The 13,342-nt window shown below is 35.2% G+C and overlaps 2 pseudogenes; both read right to left on the bottom strand.

Moving 5' to 3' along the window:
- Positions 1-1,464: 1,464 nt before the first annotated feature.
- On the bottom strand, positions 1,465-2,394 carry LOC116123333 (annotated as a pseudogene).
- Positions 2,395-7,525: 5,131 nt separating this feature from the next.
- On the bottom strand, positions 7,526-8,460 carry LOC116123451 (annotated as a pseudogene).
- Positions 8,461-13,342: the final 4,882 nt, after the last annotated feature.

Genomic DNA, 13,342 nt, shown 5'->3' with positions numbered 1-13,342 from the left:
CATCATCAACGTCTTGGATATCACATTATTTATTCTATATATATGATTAAGATAAATAATAAGGTTAAATGACTTTAATGTTTAAATTAATTCAATTCATTTATAGTTGAATTGTATCATTTTCTTACCTAGTGTGATTTGAATTAATGAATAAAAATTCTTTTTAATAATTTTTACTTTTGCTAGATGTCAATGTTACATAAACACACTTGACTTTATGTATTGGGATTAGATACATGAATGTGCATTAATCCAGTTATAATGTAGCTTGACTGTTATTAAACATATATTTATACAACAATTTAATCATAACGGTTAGTATTCGACACGTAATAGTTTTCAGGTTAAAGACATCGGTGCGTTTGGTGTAATTTTATCCTATTCTGGATCCTATTTTTCAATAGCGTTTGGTACATATTCTAAAATATTACCCTATTTTTTTTAATTACATTTTAACCCCATAAAGTTTATTTCACTAAATACCCCTAAAAAAAAGTTTTAAAAATTAACAAAAACACCCCCATCAACCCAACTTGTCAGATTCCGGCCACCACCGTCGGTGATAGCGAATCTGTCAACGGCCAAATTCCGACCAGAAATGGCCGGAAGTTCACCGCTGTGGCCTTTTCGGCCAGATCCAACACGGATCTGGCCGGAAAAGGCCAGATCTGGCGTCAGCGACGGCCAAAGAAATGGCCGTCGTTGACGGTCAACGAGGCCAAATCTTGGCCGTCGTTGACCGAAAACGACGGCCACATCTTTGGCCGTCGCTGCGGCCAAAGATGGCCGTCGTTTGGCATTTTCCGGCCGTCGACGGCCAAAACAAACGGTAGATCTGGCCTTTTCCGGCCAGATCCACCATGGATCTAGCCGGAAAAGGCCATAACGACGGTGTACGGCACAGATCCGACAAGTCGTGCCGTAACGAAATTTTTCGGCCAGTTCCGGCGGTGGTGGCCGGAATCTGACACTGCAGATGGTGGGGGTGTTTTTGTCATTTTACAGTTAGGTCTTTATGTAAATTAGTACCTAAGGGCTTTTTATAAATTTTTAAAATTTACCTCGTAATACTCCCATATCCAATAACCCAATACTATCCCTAAAATCTATCCAAAATACTAAACCAAAACACACCCATCGTGTTATTCCAACTTCCAAGTGATTTCGGAGTATGGCCACATATAAAATTGACCCTTCAATCACGTTCATAATTACCTCTAAAACATGTCACATCGCAATAATTAATTATGACATAAACATGACGTCATAAAACAAATGTCCCACCCAAACTAATTCTCTTTACGCCAACTCGTACTTTCACCAAACAATTGAGAAGAAAATTTGAAATTCCAGGATAAGAATGTAATACATTTTTTAAGAATCAAACTCACTACATCTGGATTCTTCTCAAATTCAAACAACATTATTAATTATTAATAAATATTCTAATTTTCATCATCATCTCTAGAAATCCTTCAGCACCTTCCTCACTTGTTCCAGCGTAACGAACAGGACGATCGTAAACGGCCCTTGCCTCGAAATCGTCGGAATAAACCCTTTATAAAGAGCCATTGGCCCTCCGCCTTCACCGTCTTCACCGCACAATCGATCGCCCCCTGTATGGCGGCGCCTTCCCTGGCTCCACTCTCATGTTCATCACCTGTCTTTATCACGTCCACGGGGTTCGACGTAACCGCCGCCACGAACCCGCTGCGAAACTCGCTGTCACGTGCGTACCCAGTCCGTCACAATCACGCCCTTCGCCAAGATCGTTTCTTGATCTGATCGTACGACGCCAACTGCGACGCCGTCACACATGGCGCGGTTCACCGTAAGGGATGAGCCGCGCCACAGGCTAGTCACGCCCTCTTGTTTCGCCATTCTCGTGATGGCGTCTACACGCTCTTGTAGTTCCGACGCTGAGCCGGAGGGAGTCTCCGTCGGCTTGCATACGAACCATTGCGACGTCAGCAGGGTTCCCAACCGCTGCTCCGATCCCTCCGGCAATCAGACCAGCAACGATTTTACTCGTGAGAGGATGGTTCGGGTTTCCGGGTCGGTCCATTTGTTTTTGAGAATGTCGTAAGGCCCATTCGGGTGGTGGAGTATAGAGTCTGACGAAGAACGGTGGCGGAGACTGGAGAAAAGAGCTGCAACTCCTTCTTGTTAACGAGACGGACGCGACTGTGACGAGACCCACACGTGGTGGTGGTGTGGACGGGGACGGCGGTGGTGGTGGTGGGGACGCGAGAGCGGACGGAGAGATTGAACCGGCTGTGGGGCGCGTGGGCTTCCTGAAGCTGCATGCGGACTTTGAGGAGAATCAAGTGGATGAGTCGAACATCCGGCAACAATGGAAGCGATGCCGCCTTCAACAAATCCTTTAACACCCATTTTCTTGTCACAGAATTAAAACCAAAGAAAGGAAAGGGTTGGGTGATAATTAGAGTGAATAAAAAGACTTGTTTTTAACGAGATGAATTACCGGTTGGAATTAGAGTTCATCTCACTGGAGACCAGGAGATGGGAGTGGAGGCCAAAAGCGCTAGAAGAAGAATGAGGAACGACGGGCCTATGAGACATATGCTGCTTAATGAACAAAGAAAAAAGAAAAGAAAAGTGGAAGAAAATACGAGTTGTCAAGGCAGAAGATGGAAAGACGTTATTAGTAGGAAGAGAAATGAGGTTTTATTTCTTACGCGTTTGTGATTGTGGCGTCTAAAACGTAACTCCCCTTCTATTTTTGTCGGCTTTATAAGCAGGTTGGAACCGGTTTGATCACGTGCGTTCAGATGTAGGAGATTTTCTTCAGTTGGCTGACTTTTTGACTTGGTTTTTTCTCGGCTTAAAAGGAATAAGTTGAAAAGATATTGATTTTGTGGTAAATAGAGTATTGATGATTAATTATGAATGTGGAAATTGGATGATTCGTTGTCATAAATATAATATTTTGTTTCAAAATGGTAATCATCAATTTACAATTGACGTCAAAATATATGCAACTACACGAGATTTACATTTATCAAAATGGAATCAAGAAATTTACATGAATTTTTTTATGACTATATTTAGATTATTTTTTATTTTTTTATATTTGTTTAAGAGTCATTCCATATTTATCATTGAAATAGCACATCAAATTTCTATGTTACTATTAATATTAATAGATTACAAGTTTTATTTATATGCTATAAGTTGTGAGTATTGTTCAGTGTATTTCGTCACCAATTTAGGGGAATTTTTTAAGTATGTCCATCTAACCCTTTAACAAATTAATTTTCATATCATATAATAACAATATAAGTCGTTATAATATAATGTATAAACACTTGGAACTATAGTTGTAATAATATTTGAATTCAATCTCAAAGATTCAAATTAAAAATTAAGATAAAAATAAAAAAGTCTAGGAAACAAATATATAATTTGCCTTCAAATACTCTTAAGGGTCGCTGCAAACATCAGCGTCGTGTTATAACGTAGCACAATCCTAACTTAAGAGCCAAAATAAATTTAAATAAATAAAAAAACTTAGCTTATAACTCTTTCTAAAATCACTAGGAATAATAATAATATAAAAATAAATACAGCAATGGTGATGTACAAGAGAGGTGCAGGTTATACCGTGAGGGTGAGAACATGTGATCACAAATAGTATTATTGAATAACATAGAATTGTCACATGCAAAAGGCCAAAGCCGGGTTCCGCAAAATTGCCAATATCCCAAATGGCAGGATTCTCTTCAACCAACTTTTATTTGAGCAAATACAATAATAATAGAGAATTAAAGTTAATGTTGAATAAATTAAAACAACATTTAAAGATGTCAAAAGGGTGGTGCTGAGTGAGTGGTTAAAGAAAGGTGACATTTAAGTTTAAACAATAATAATGAAAGGCGTCCTTTTGTTGAGGCCAATTGGCCAAATGCTATTATTGATGACTGGGATGGCGTTCTATTCTCCAATTTGAAACTTCAAGTGGTCTTTTTGGTTTTTGGCGTCGTATAAATGAGTTCCAGGTGTCTGGGTTTCCTCCACTCATGACTTAGTCGCGGATTGCACGACTTAAAGTCAGCGGAGGTTCTATCTGAGGTAGGCTGGAAATTCGCAACACCTCTACAAGTTGCATATATATTTTTAGTTGTAGTAAAAAAGTGGGACTCACTTATTATTATGCCAATTCACGTTCAAATATAATAGAAATTTTGGTAAAACGAAACTTATACCAGTTTTTGTTTACGTTACATAATATTTTGTTCGAAAATCTTTCTTTATGTTATTATTATAAACATAATTATGATTGATTATATTCTATAACAAATTTTTTATTTGAGAAAGTTATGGTACAAGAGCGGTATTGTATCATTGTACCCTAAGACAATGCATAGATTCAAATAATAATTAAATTATAATAACATTTATTTAACACTTTTATATTTATATATTTGTTTTTTAATCAAAGGAAAACATAACATTGTGTGTTTTTTTTTTCTGGTAATCATTAATTTTTTTTTCTTATTGGGTTGGGCTGGGTTTAATAAAGCCCGAGTCGTATGAGTGTTCCCTTAAAGTTTGGAGGAGTTGAAAAGTAAACGGAAGAATTTGTTTAAACAGATTAGAGAGCTGCCATTTCTTTATAAATACCAATTCTTCAGTGATTAATTATAATATTGTACTAATCATTTTAGGATACTTTAAGCTAATAATATATTTCAAAGAATTCTTTTTGCACATGCAATTAAAGATAATAAAATATTTGAATTTTATTAAGCTGGAAAAATTATTTTAATGCCAACTCAACAAAACTTCTCCATTGGATTACAATATCCAACAGCTAATATCTATATCACAATTTTATATTAAAAATTATGATGAGTAATACTATAATTACATATGATTTTATACAAGAAAAGAGTTATAAAGTCAATATAATAATTATTTATTTACTGTAATTAATCAATTAATTAATTAAATTATATCCATTAAGTCAATGTTTTCTATCTTGTTGACACACCGATTATGTGAAAAATAGTGTAGATATATAACCAAAATTAGGATAAAATTAGAATGATATATCTCTTATAATTAACAGAATATCATCATTGTAAACAAATCATCTTGGATCCCCTTAGAACGGTGAATCCATATGAATGCATTTCAAGAAATAAACAAAGTGTGAAATAGTAACCCCAAGATGACTTGAGTGAGTTAAATCATATGTTTCATGAAGTGCTATCAAAAACGATACTCATTTTTGGTTTCATGCCTTTTTTGTTCCCAAATAGGTGGAATCAAAACCTATTTATTCCTAAGAAATGTTCCGATCCCAGGTACCCGGAAAAACTATATGGGTCTCTAATAGTTTAAAAAATAACAAATAAACCCTAAAAAATTACAATACACTTCATCTGCTTACAAAAAATTATAAGTGCACCTTGCAGTAAAAATAACAAATGTTCCAACTTCCATATATTGTTCCTAAAATTAAAATTACATAACATTTTAAATATAAATAACATAACAATATCTCATGCTTCATGATATAAAGAATTCCCCGTGGATATTCCTCGTACAACTTGAAACGCTCTAAACTCTACAAAATAAATACAAAAAAAGTAAATTAGTAATTTAGTTTATAAAAAACATTGAATAAAATTATTGATAAAAAAATTAATTAAATAAGAATATAAGAATTAATTAAATATAAAGTCATGCTTCTATAAAGTTGACAGGCAGCTTTATTCCCAAATTCTGGGGAGTAGTTTTGGCTGTGTTTGTTTTAATATTTCTATTTATTTTATTTCTATCATATCCAAAATATATATTTGTTTCTCTATTCTGAAAATTCAATTCAATTATACTCAATTTTTTAAACCCCCTAAGTTTATTAATTTAACTAAACACCCCCCTCCCAAAAAAAAATTATAATTTGACAAAAACACCCCCATCTACCTACATATTCCTGGTAGCCGGTGGCTGGTATTTAATAGGTGGGTGGAGGTGTTTTGTTAATTTTAAAACTTTTATTGTATGAGGTGTTTAACTAAATTAATAAATATAGGAGATTAAAAAATAATCTTACCAAATACATTTTCAAATTCAAATTTTATCCTCATATTAATAATTCAACTCAAATTTTTCAAAAAACGCTACTCAAAATAATAAAACAAACACACCAGCAGCTCATTTGATTTTTAATTAATCTCCTCTTCTGAAAACTAGAGAGAATTTAGTTGACTATTTATGCACAACACAAGAAGCTTTCTCCCACACTTTTGATCTCCTAATTTTAAGCTACTTAAACTAATTAACCAAAAATTGTGTGCACGCACTGCAGGCAAAATCTGAGAATGCCAATTCTTGCGATGAAGTTTCAATAGAAAAGAGAGCTTAATTAAAGAATAATAACAATAAGCTAAGCTTCCTCACACATTTGTACGGTCCAATTTTCACTCCTAATAATAATACCCAGTAAAGATGTTTCAATTCTAATAACTATTACCCAATTAAAGTACTGCCTGTTGCCATTAACCGTTTGTGACTTTTAGTCAGTGCAACTCATCCTTGCATTTGCTATATATGGTAGATGATTGAAAGATTAATTAATATTTACAAGTATTTAAACAATATGTGTTGACCAGTATAACATGTTAATGCCTGTGTATACCGTTAGAATGAGCTATTGAGCTGCTCACCAGATTAAGTTTGTTCATGTAATCAAAATTTTAATAAAGAAGAATAAAGCCACCTTTCTCGGAGCAATCTCCTCCATTGCCAAACAAAGAACAGAATGATAGAGGTATTGGAATATTAATATTATATTATAGAAAGAAACGCCTGTGGTCAAGTCTCTAAATTGTTCCAATCCCAAACCCACGCTCCTTAAACATCTTCATGTGCCAACCACTATTACCTTCGAAACACATCAACGTCTTGGTATAACTATATTTATTTAATATGTTATAATATGATTAGATAAATAATAAGGTTAAATGACTTTAATGTTTAAATATTAATTCAATTCATTTATAGTTGAATTGTATCATCTTTTCTTACCTAGTGTGATTTGAATTAATGAACAAAAATTCTTTAATAATTTTTACTTTTGCTAGATGTCAATGTTACATAAAACACAATTGACTTTATGTACATGAATGTGATTCGACACGTAATAGTTTACAGGTTAAAGGCATGATGTCAGTTCCAACTTCCAAGGATTTCGGAGTATGGCCACATATAAAATTGACCCTTCAATCACGTTCATAATTACCCCTAAAACATGTCACATCGCAATAATTAATTATGACATAAACATGACGTCATAAAACAAATCTCCCACCCAAATTAATTATCTCTCTTACGCAACTCGTAATTCACCAAACCCTCCAGCAATTGAGAAGAAAATTGAAATTCCAGAATAGAATGTAATACATTTTTTAGAATCAAACTCACACACTCTGGATTCTTTCTCAAATTCAAAAACAAATTAAATTATTAATAAATATTCTAATTTTCATCATCATCTCTAGAAATCCTTCAGCACCTTCCTCACTTGTTCCAGCGTAAGAACAGGACGATCGTAAACGGCCCTTGCTCGAAATCGTCGGATAAAACCCTTATAAAGAGCCATTGGCCCCTCGCCTTCACCGTCTTCACCGCACAATCGATCGCCCCCTTGTATGGCGGCGCCTTCCCTGGCTCCACTTCATGTTCATCACCCTTGTCTTTATCACGTCCACGGGTTCGACGTAACCCGCCACGAACCCCCGCGCGAAACTCGCTGTCACGTGCGTACCCAGTCCGTCAAGCATCACGCCCTTCGCCAGATCGTTTCTTTGATCTGATCGTACGACGCCAACTGCGACGCCGTCACTAACATGGCGCGGTTCACCGTAAGGGATGAGCCGCGCCACAGGCTAGTCACGCCCTCTGTGTCGCCATTCTCGTGATGGCGTCTACCACGCTCTTGTAGTTCCGACGCTGAGCGGAGGGGTCTTCGTCGGCTTGCATACGAACCATTGCCACGTCAGCAGGGTTCCCAACCGCTGCTCCGATCCCTCCGGCAATCAGACCAGCAACGATTTTACTCGTGAGAGGCATGGTTCGGGTTTCCGGGTCGGTCCCTTGTTTTTAGAATATCTAAAGGCCCATGCGGTGGTGGAGTATAGAGTCTGACGAAGAACGGTGGCGGAGACCCGGAGAAAAGAGCTGCAACCCTTCTTGCTTAACGAGACGGACGCCGACTGTGACGAGACCCACACGTGGTGGTGGTGGTTGGACGTGGACGGCGGTGGGGTGGTGGGGAACGCGAGAGCCGGACGGAGGAGAGAGATGAACCGGCTGTGTGGGCGCGTGGGCTTCACCTGAAGCTGCCTGCGGACTTTGAGGAGATCAAGTGGATGAGTCGAACATCCGGCAACAATGGAAGCGATGCGCGTCAACAAATCCCTTAACAACCATTTTCTTGTCACGGAATTAAAACCAAAGAAAGGAAAGGTTGGGTGATTAATTAGAGTGAATAAAAAGACTTGTTTTAACGAGATGAATTACCAGTTGGAATTAGAGTTCATCTCACTGGAGACCAGGAGATGGGAGTGGAGGCCAAAAGCGCTAGAAGAAGAATGAGGAACGACGGGCCTATGAGACATATGCTGCTTAAATGAACAAAGAAAGAAAAAAGGAAAAGTGGAAGAAAATATGAGTTGTCAAGGAAGAAGATGGAAAGACGTTATATAGTAGGAAGAAGAAAATGAGGTTTTAATTTTCTTACGCGTTTGTGATTGTGGCGTCTAAAACGTAACTCCCCTTCTATTTTTGTCGGCTTATTAGCAGGTTGGAACCGGTTTGATCACGTGCGTTCAGATGTAGGAGATTTTTCTTCAGTTGGTGACTTTTTGACTTGGTTTTTCTTCCGGCTTAAAAGGAATAAGTTGAAAAGATTATTTGATTTTGTGGTAAATAGAGTAATACAGGTCATCTGTTCTATCTACAGATTCAATATGTGATTATTGAATGTGGAAATTGGATGATTCGTTGTCATAAATTAATATTTTGTTTCAAAATAGCCTACTCATCAATTAATACAATATTGACGTCAAATTATATGAACGACACAATATTACATTTATCAAAATGGAATCAAGAATTTTAGAATTTACATGAATTTTTTTATGACTATTATTAGTATTTTTTATTTTATTAATTTGTTTAAGAGTCATTCCATATTTATCATTTGAAATACCACATCAAATTTCTATGTTACTATTTAATATTAATAGATTACAAGTTTTATTTTATATGCTATAAGTTGTGAGTTATTACAGTGGATTTTCGTCACCAATTTAGGGGAATTTTTTAATGTCTGTCCATCTAACCCTTTAAAAATTAATTATTTCATATCATATAATAACATATAAGTCCGTTATATAATATAATGTTATAACAGTGGAAAACTATAGTTGTAATCTAATATTTGAATTCAATCTCAAGATTCAAATTAAAATTAAGATAAAAATAAAAAGTCTAGGAAACAATATTATTAATTTGCCTTCAAATACTCTTTAAGGGTCGCTGCAAACATCAGGTCGTGTTATAACGTAGCCGCCAATCCAACTCAAGAGCCAATAAATTAAATAAATAAAAAAAAAAAACTTAGCTTATAAATCTATCAAACTCTAAAAACACTAGGAATAAATAATAATAACATAGCCATGGTGATGTACAAAAGAGGTGCAGGTGATACCGTGAGGGTGAGAACATGTGATCACAAACTAGTATTATTGAATAACATAAAATTGTCGTGCAATGCATGCAAAAGGCCAAAGCCGTGTTCTTGCAAAATGCCAATCATCCCAAATGGCAGGATTCTCTTCAACCAACTTTTATTTGAACAATACAAAAAAAATATAATAAATAATAATTAATAAAGAAATTAAAGTAAATGTTGAAAAATTAAAACAATATTTAAGATGTCAAAGGGTGGTGCGAGTGGTTGGTTAAAGAAAGGTGAATTTAAGTTTAAAATTATAATAATGAAAGGCGTCCATTTGTTGAGGTCAATTGGCCAAATGCTATTTTGACTGACTGGGATGCTCTTCTATTCTTCCAATTTGAAACTTCAAGTTGGTCTTTTTGGTTTTTGGCCGTATAAAGAGTTCCAGGTGTCGGGTTTCCTCCACTCACTGACTCAGTCGCGGATTGACCGATTAAAGTCAGCGGAGGTTCTATCTGAGGGAGGCTGGAATTCCCAACACCTCCACAAGTTGCATTATATATTTTAATTGTAGTAAAAACAGTGGGACTCACTTATATTAATGCCAATCACGTTCAAATATAATAGAAATTTTGGTTAAAACGAAACATTTACCATGTTTGTTTACGTTACATAAATATTTTGTTCGAAAATCTTCTTTATGTTGATATTTAATAATAAACATAATTATTGATTTATTATTCTGTTAACAAATTTTATTTTTATTTGAGAAAGTTTATGGTACAAGAGCGGTATTGTTATCATGGTACCTAAGACAATGCATAGATTCCAAATAATAATAATAATTATAATAACATTTATTTACAGTATTATATATATGTTTGTTTTTTAATCAAAGGAAAACATAACATTTGTTGTTTTTTTTTCTGGTAATCATAATTTTTTTTTTTTCTTATTCGGTTGGGCTGGGTTTAATAAAGCCCGAGTCGTAGAGTGTTCCCTTAAAGTTTGTAGAGTTGAAAAGTAAACGGAAGAATTTGTTTACAACACATTAGAGACTGCCATTTTCTTTAAAAATACCAATTCTTCATTTAGGATACTATAAGCTATAATTATATTTCAAAGAATTCTTTTTGCACATGCAATTAAAGATAATAAAATATTTAATTTATTAAGCTGGAAAATTTATTTTAATGCCAACCAACAAAATTATCCATGGATTACAATATCCAACAGCTAATAATCTAATTCACAATTTTTATTAAAAATTTGATGAGTAATACTATAATTACATATATTTTTTTATACAGAAAAGAGTTATAAGTCAATATATAATTATTTATTTACTGTACAGGTTTGATATCTAACAAAAACACCTTTAATAAATACTTATCAATCCCTATAGGTTTAAAATCTAACAAAAGCACCCCTATAATCTGGGCAAATGCAGATCAACAGTCAACTGGTTGGCAACGGAAACACACAAAATGCAGTCCCACTCATCCTTTGAGCCATTCACCGAAAAATCTGCCCAAGATCTAGCCAAAATCACACAATTTTCCCCAAAAACACCTTCATCGCCGGTTGCCAACCCAAACTAAGTAGGTATGTTTTTGACGTCGACAATCATACTCGTCACCACCAAAACATTCCCCTTAGCTCCTGTGCAAAATTCATCTCACCCATCCCCCGTTTGCTCTGCTAATCATCGACAACAACCTATTGTTGTAGTTGCACGATTTTTTGCCTTTTTAGGTCGTTTCACTCATTGAAAATCAACACCCTTGCTACCTTTCGACCCACCAGCACCTCTTCTCCAAAAGCCTCAATATCCCTGCTACCATCTGCTCGCCGATCACTATCCATAATTATAGGGTTTTGGAGAACAATTAAAATGGGTAACCCGGCCTAGAGAAGGCTCCGACTACTGGTCCAATTAGTTAAACCGACTGGGTCGGGTTTTAAAACAGAGTTTATACCATGTCAGAGAATGAATTTTCCTAACTAAACATAACGGTGTGTGGGAAAATGTCGTTTTGAAACTTGATGGGTGGAAAAGTGTCGTTTCGCCAAACCTTGGGTGGGAAAATTGATGGAATATGAATGTTATGGTAATGGCTAATTACTAAGATTAAGTCAATCAGCCAAAATCATTCAATCAATTAATTCCCTGATTGAGTGTAATTACATTATTGTGATTGACAATCACCCAAAATCACTCAATCAATCAATTCCATGATTTAGTGTAATTACATTATTTTTTTTCCTTATTATATAGCTAAACTTTTGTATAAATAGGTGATTTATTCACAATTCAAAATAATTCAATACGATACAATTAAATTCATATAAAGATATCTCTTAGGTATACTCCAACCTTTCAGTTGTTTCTCTTACTCTCTCAATTCTGACAAAAATTGAGTTCTCCCAAAGAGTATTATTGTGTAGGTTTATAGCTCCATCCTAACTTTACATATCAATGAAAAACGTGAGATATTATGGTTTATGAATATAAATCCAATGGGTTAAAAAAAATGGTAATATTCTAATATTGTTGTAGTAAATCACTTGGAATCGTAGGGTGCATTTGATTTAGATAATGTTGTATTACATAGAATGTTATATTAATAGAAAGATAGATTACCTTGAAGATTATTGAGAATGTTTAGGAAAATATGTTTGGTTGGATAGAACAAATTAGTTGGTATATTATATTGATATGTTTGGCTAGAAGGAATAAATTGGTGGATATGTTATATAGATTACTAAATTGTCTTCCTTTTAAAATATTAATATAATATTATTCTTGAATCATTTCTTTTAACCATCCTACATTTGATATTTTGCTAAAATAGCTCAGCCACATAAAAATTTAATTTTGAACAAAAACACCCCCTTCCACCCAAGCCACTACCGCCCGCCTGAACCACCGTTGGGCGTCAATTGGGAAGTGCAACAGAGATGTTTTTTGATGGGTTTTGAAGAGGAGGTGAAAAGGAGCCGATCGGTGCAAGTGCGGGTGATTTCCGGTAGAAAACGTGACTGGAAAAGCATCAAGAAAAAGGGAAATCACGGAAAAATAGTAGGCTTCACCGATAATTGGGGGCAGCTCCGGTGATGGGGTTTGGTGGGTTTTGAAGAGGGAAACGAGAGGAGTAAGATGTTCGGGCCGTCAATGATGCCGGAATCAGCCCAAATCAGGCTTAATACTGGTAGCTGCCCGACCTAAAAATTCTCGGATCCACGACCATATTGTTATTTACGGCCATCGATATGGTCGGAAAAAGCCATGTCGATGCATGGCCAGCCAAATGGGGCTAGTCGTGCACCATTCCGACGACGTTGGCCAACGGTGGCAGCCACTGGTGGGGGTGGTGGCCGGCTGTAGCAGTCCTCTTGGTGGCTTATAAATTGTTTTAGAAATATGGGCATTACTGTCCATAACTTTAATTATTTAGGGGTAAAAAATTGTAATGGTAGAGTTTATGTAAATTAATTTTAAACTAATGGCATTATTGACAAAAAAAAAAAAAATTAATAGTGAAGAGTAAAACTGTAACAAAATTAAGATTGCCAAATAATCTTACAATACTTAAAAAAATTGAGGTAATCAGATTAACTCTTATATTA

This window comes from Pistacia vera, unplaced genomic scaffold, assembly GCF_008641045.1.
Source record: "Pistacia vera cultivar Batoury unplaced genomic scaffold, PisVer_v2 Contig142, whole genome shotgun sequence".
Taxonomy (NCBI): Eukaryota; Viridiplantae; Streptophyta; class Magnoliopsida; order Sapindales; family Anacardiaceae; genus Pistacia; species Pistacia vera.
Note: the sequence above shows the minus strand (reverse complement) of the source record. Positions and strands in the feature narration are given on the sequence as shown.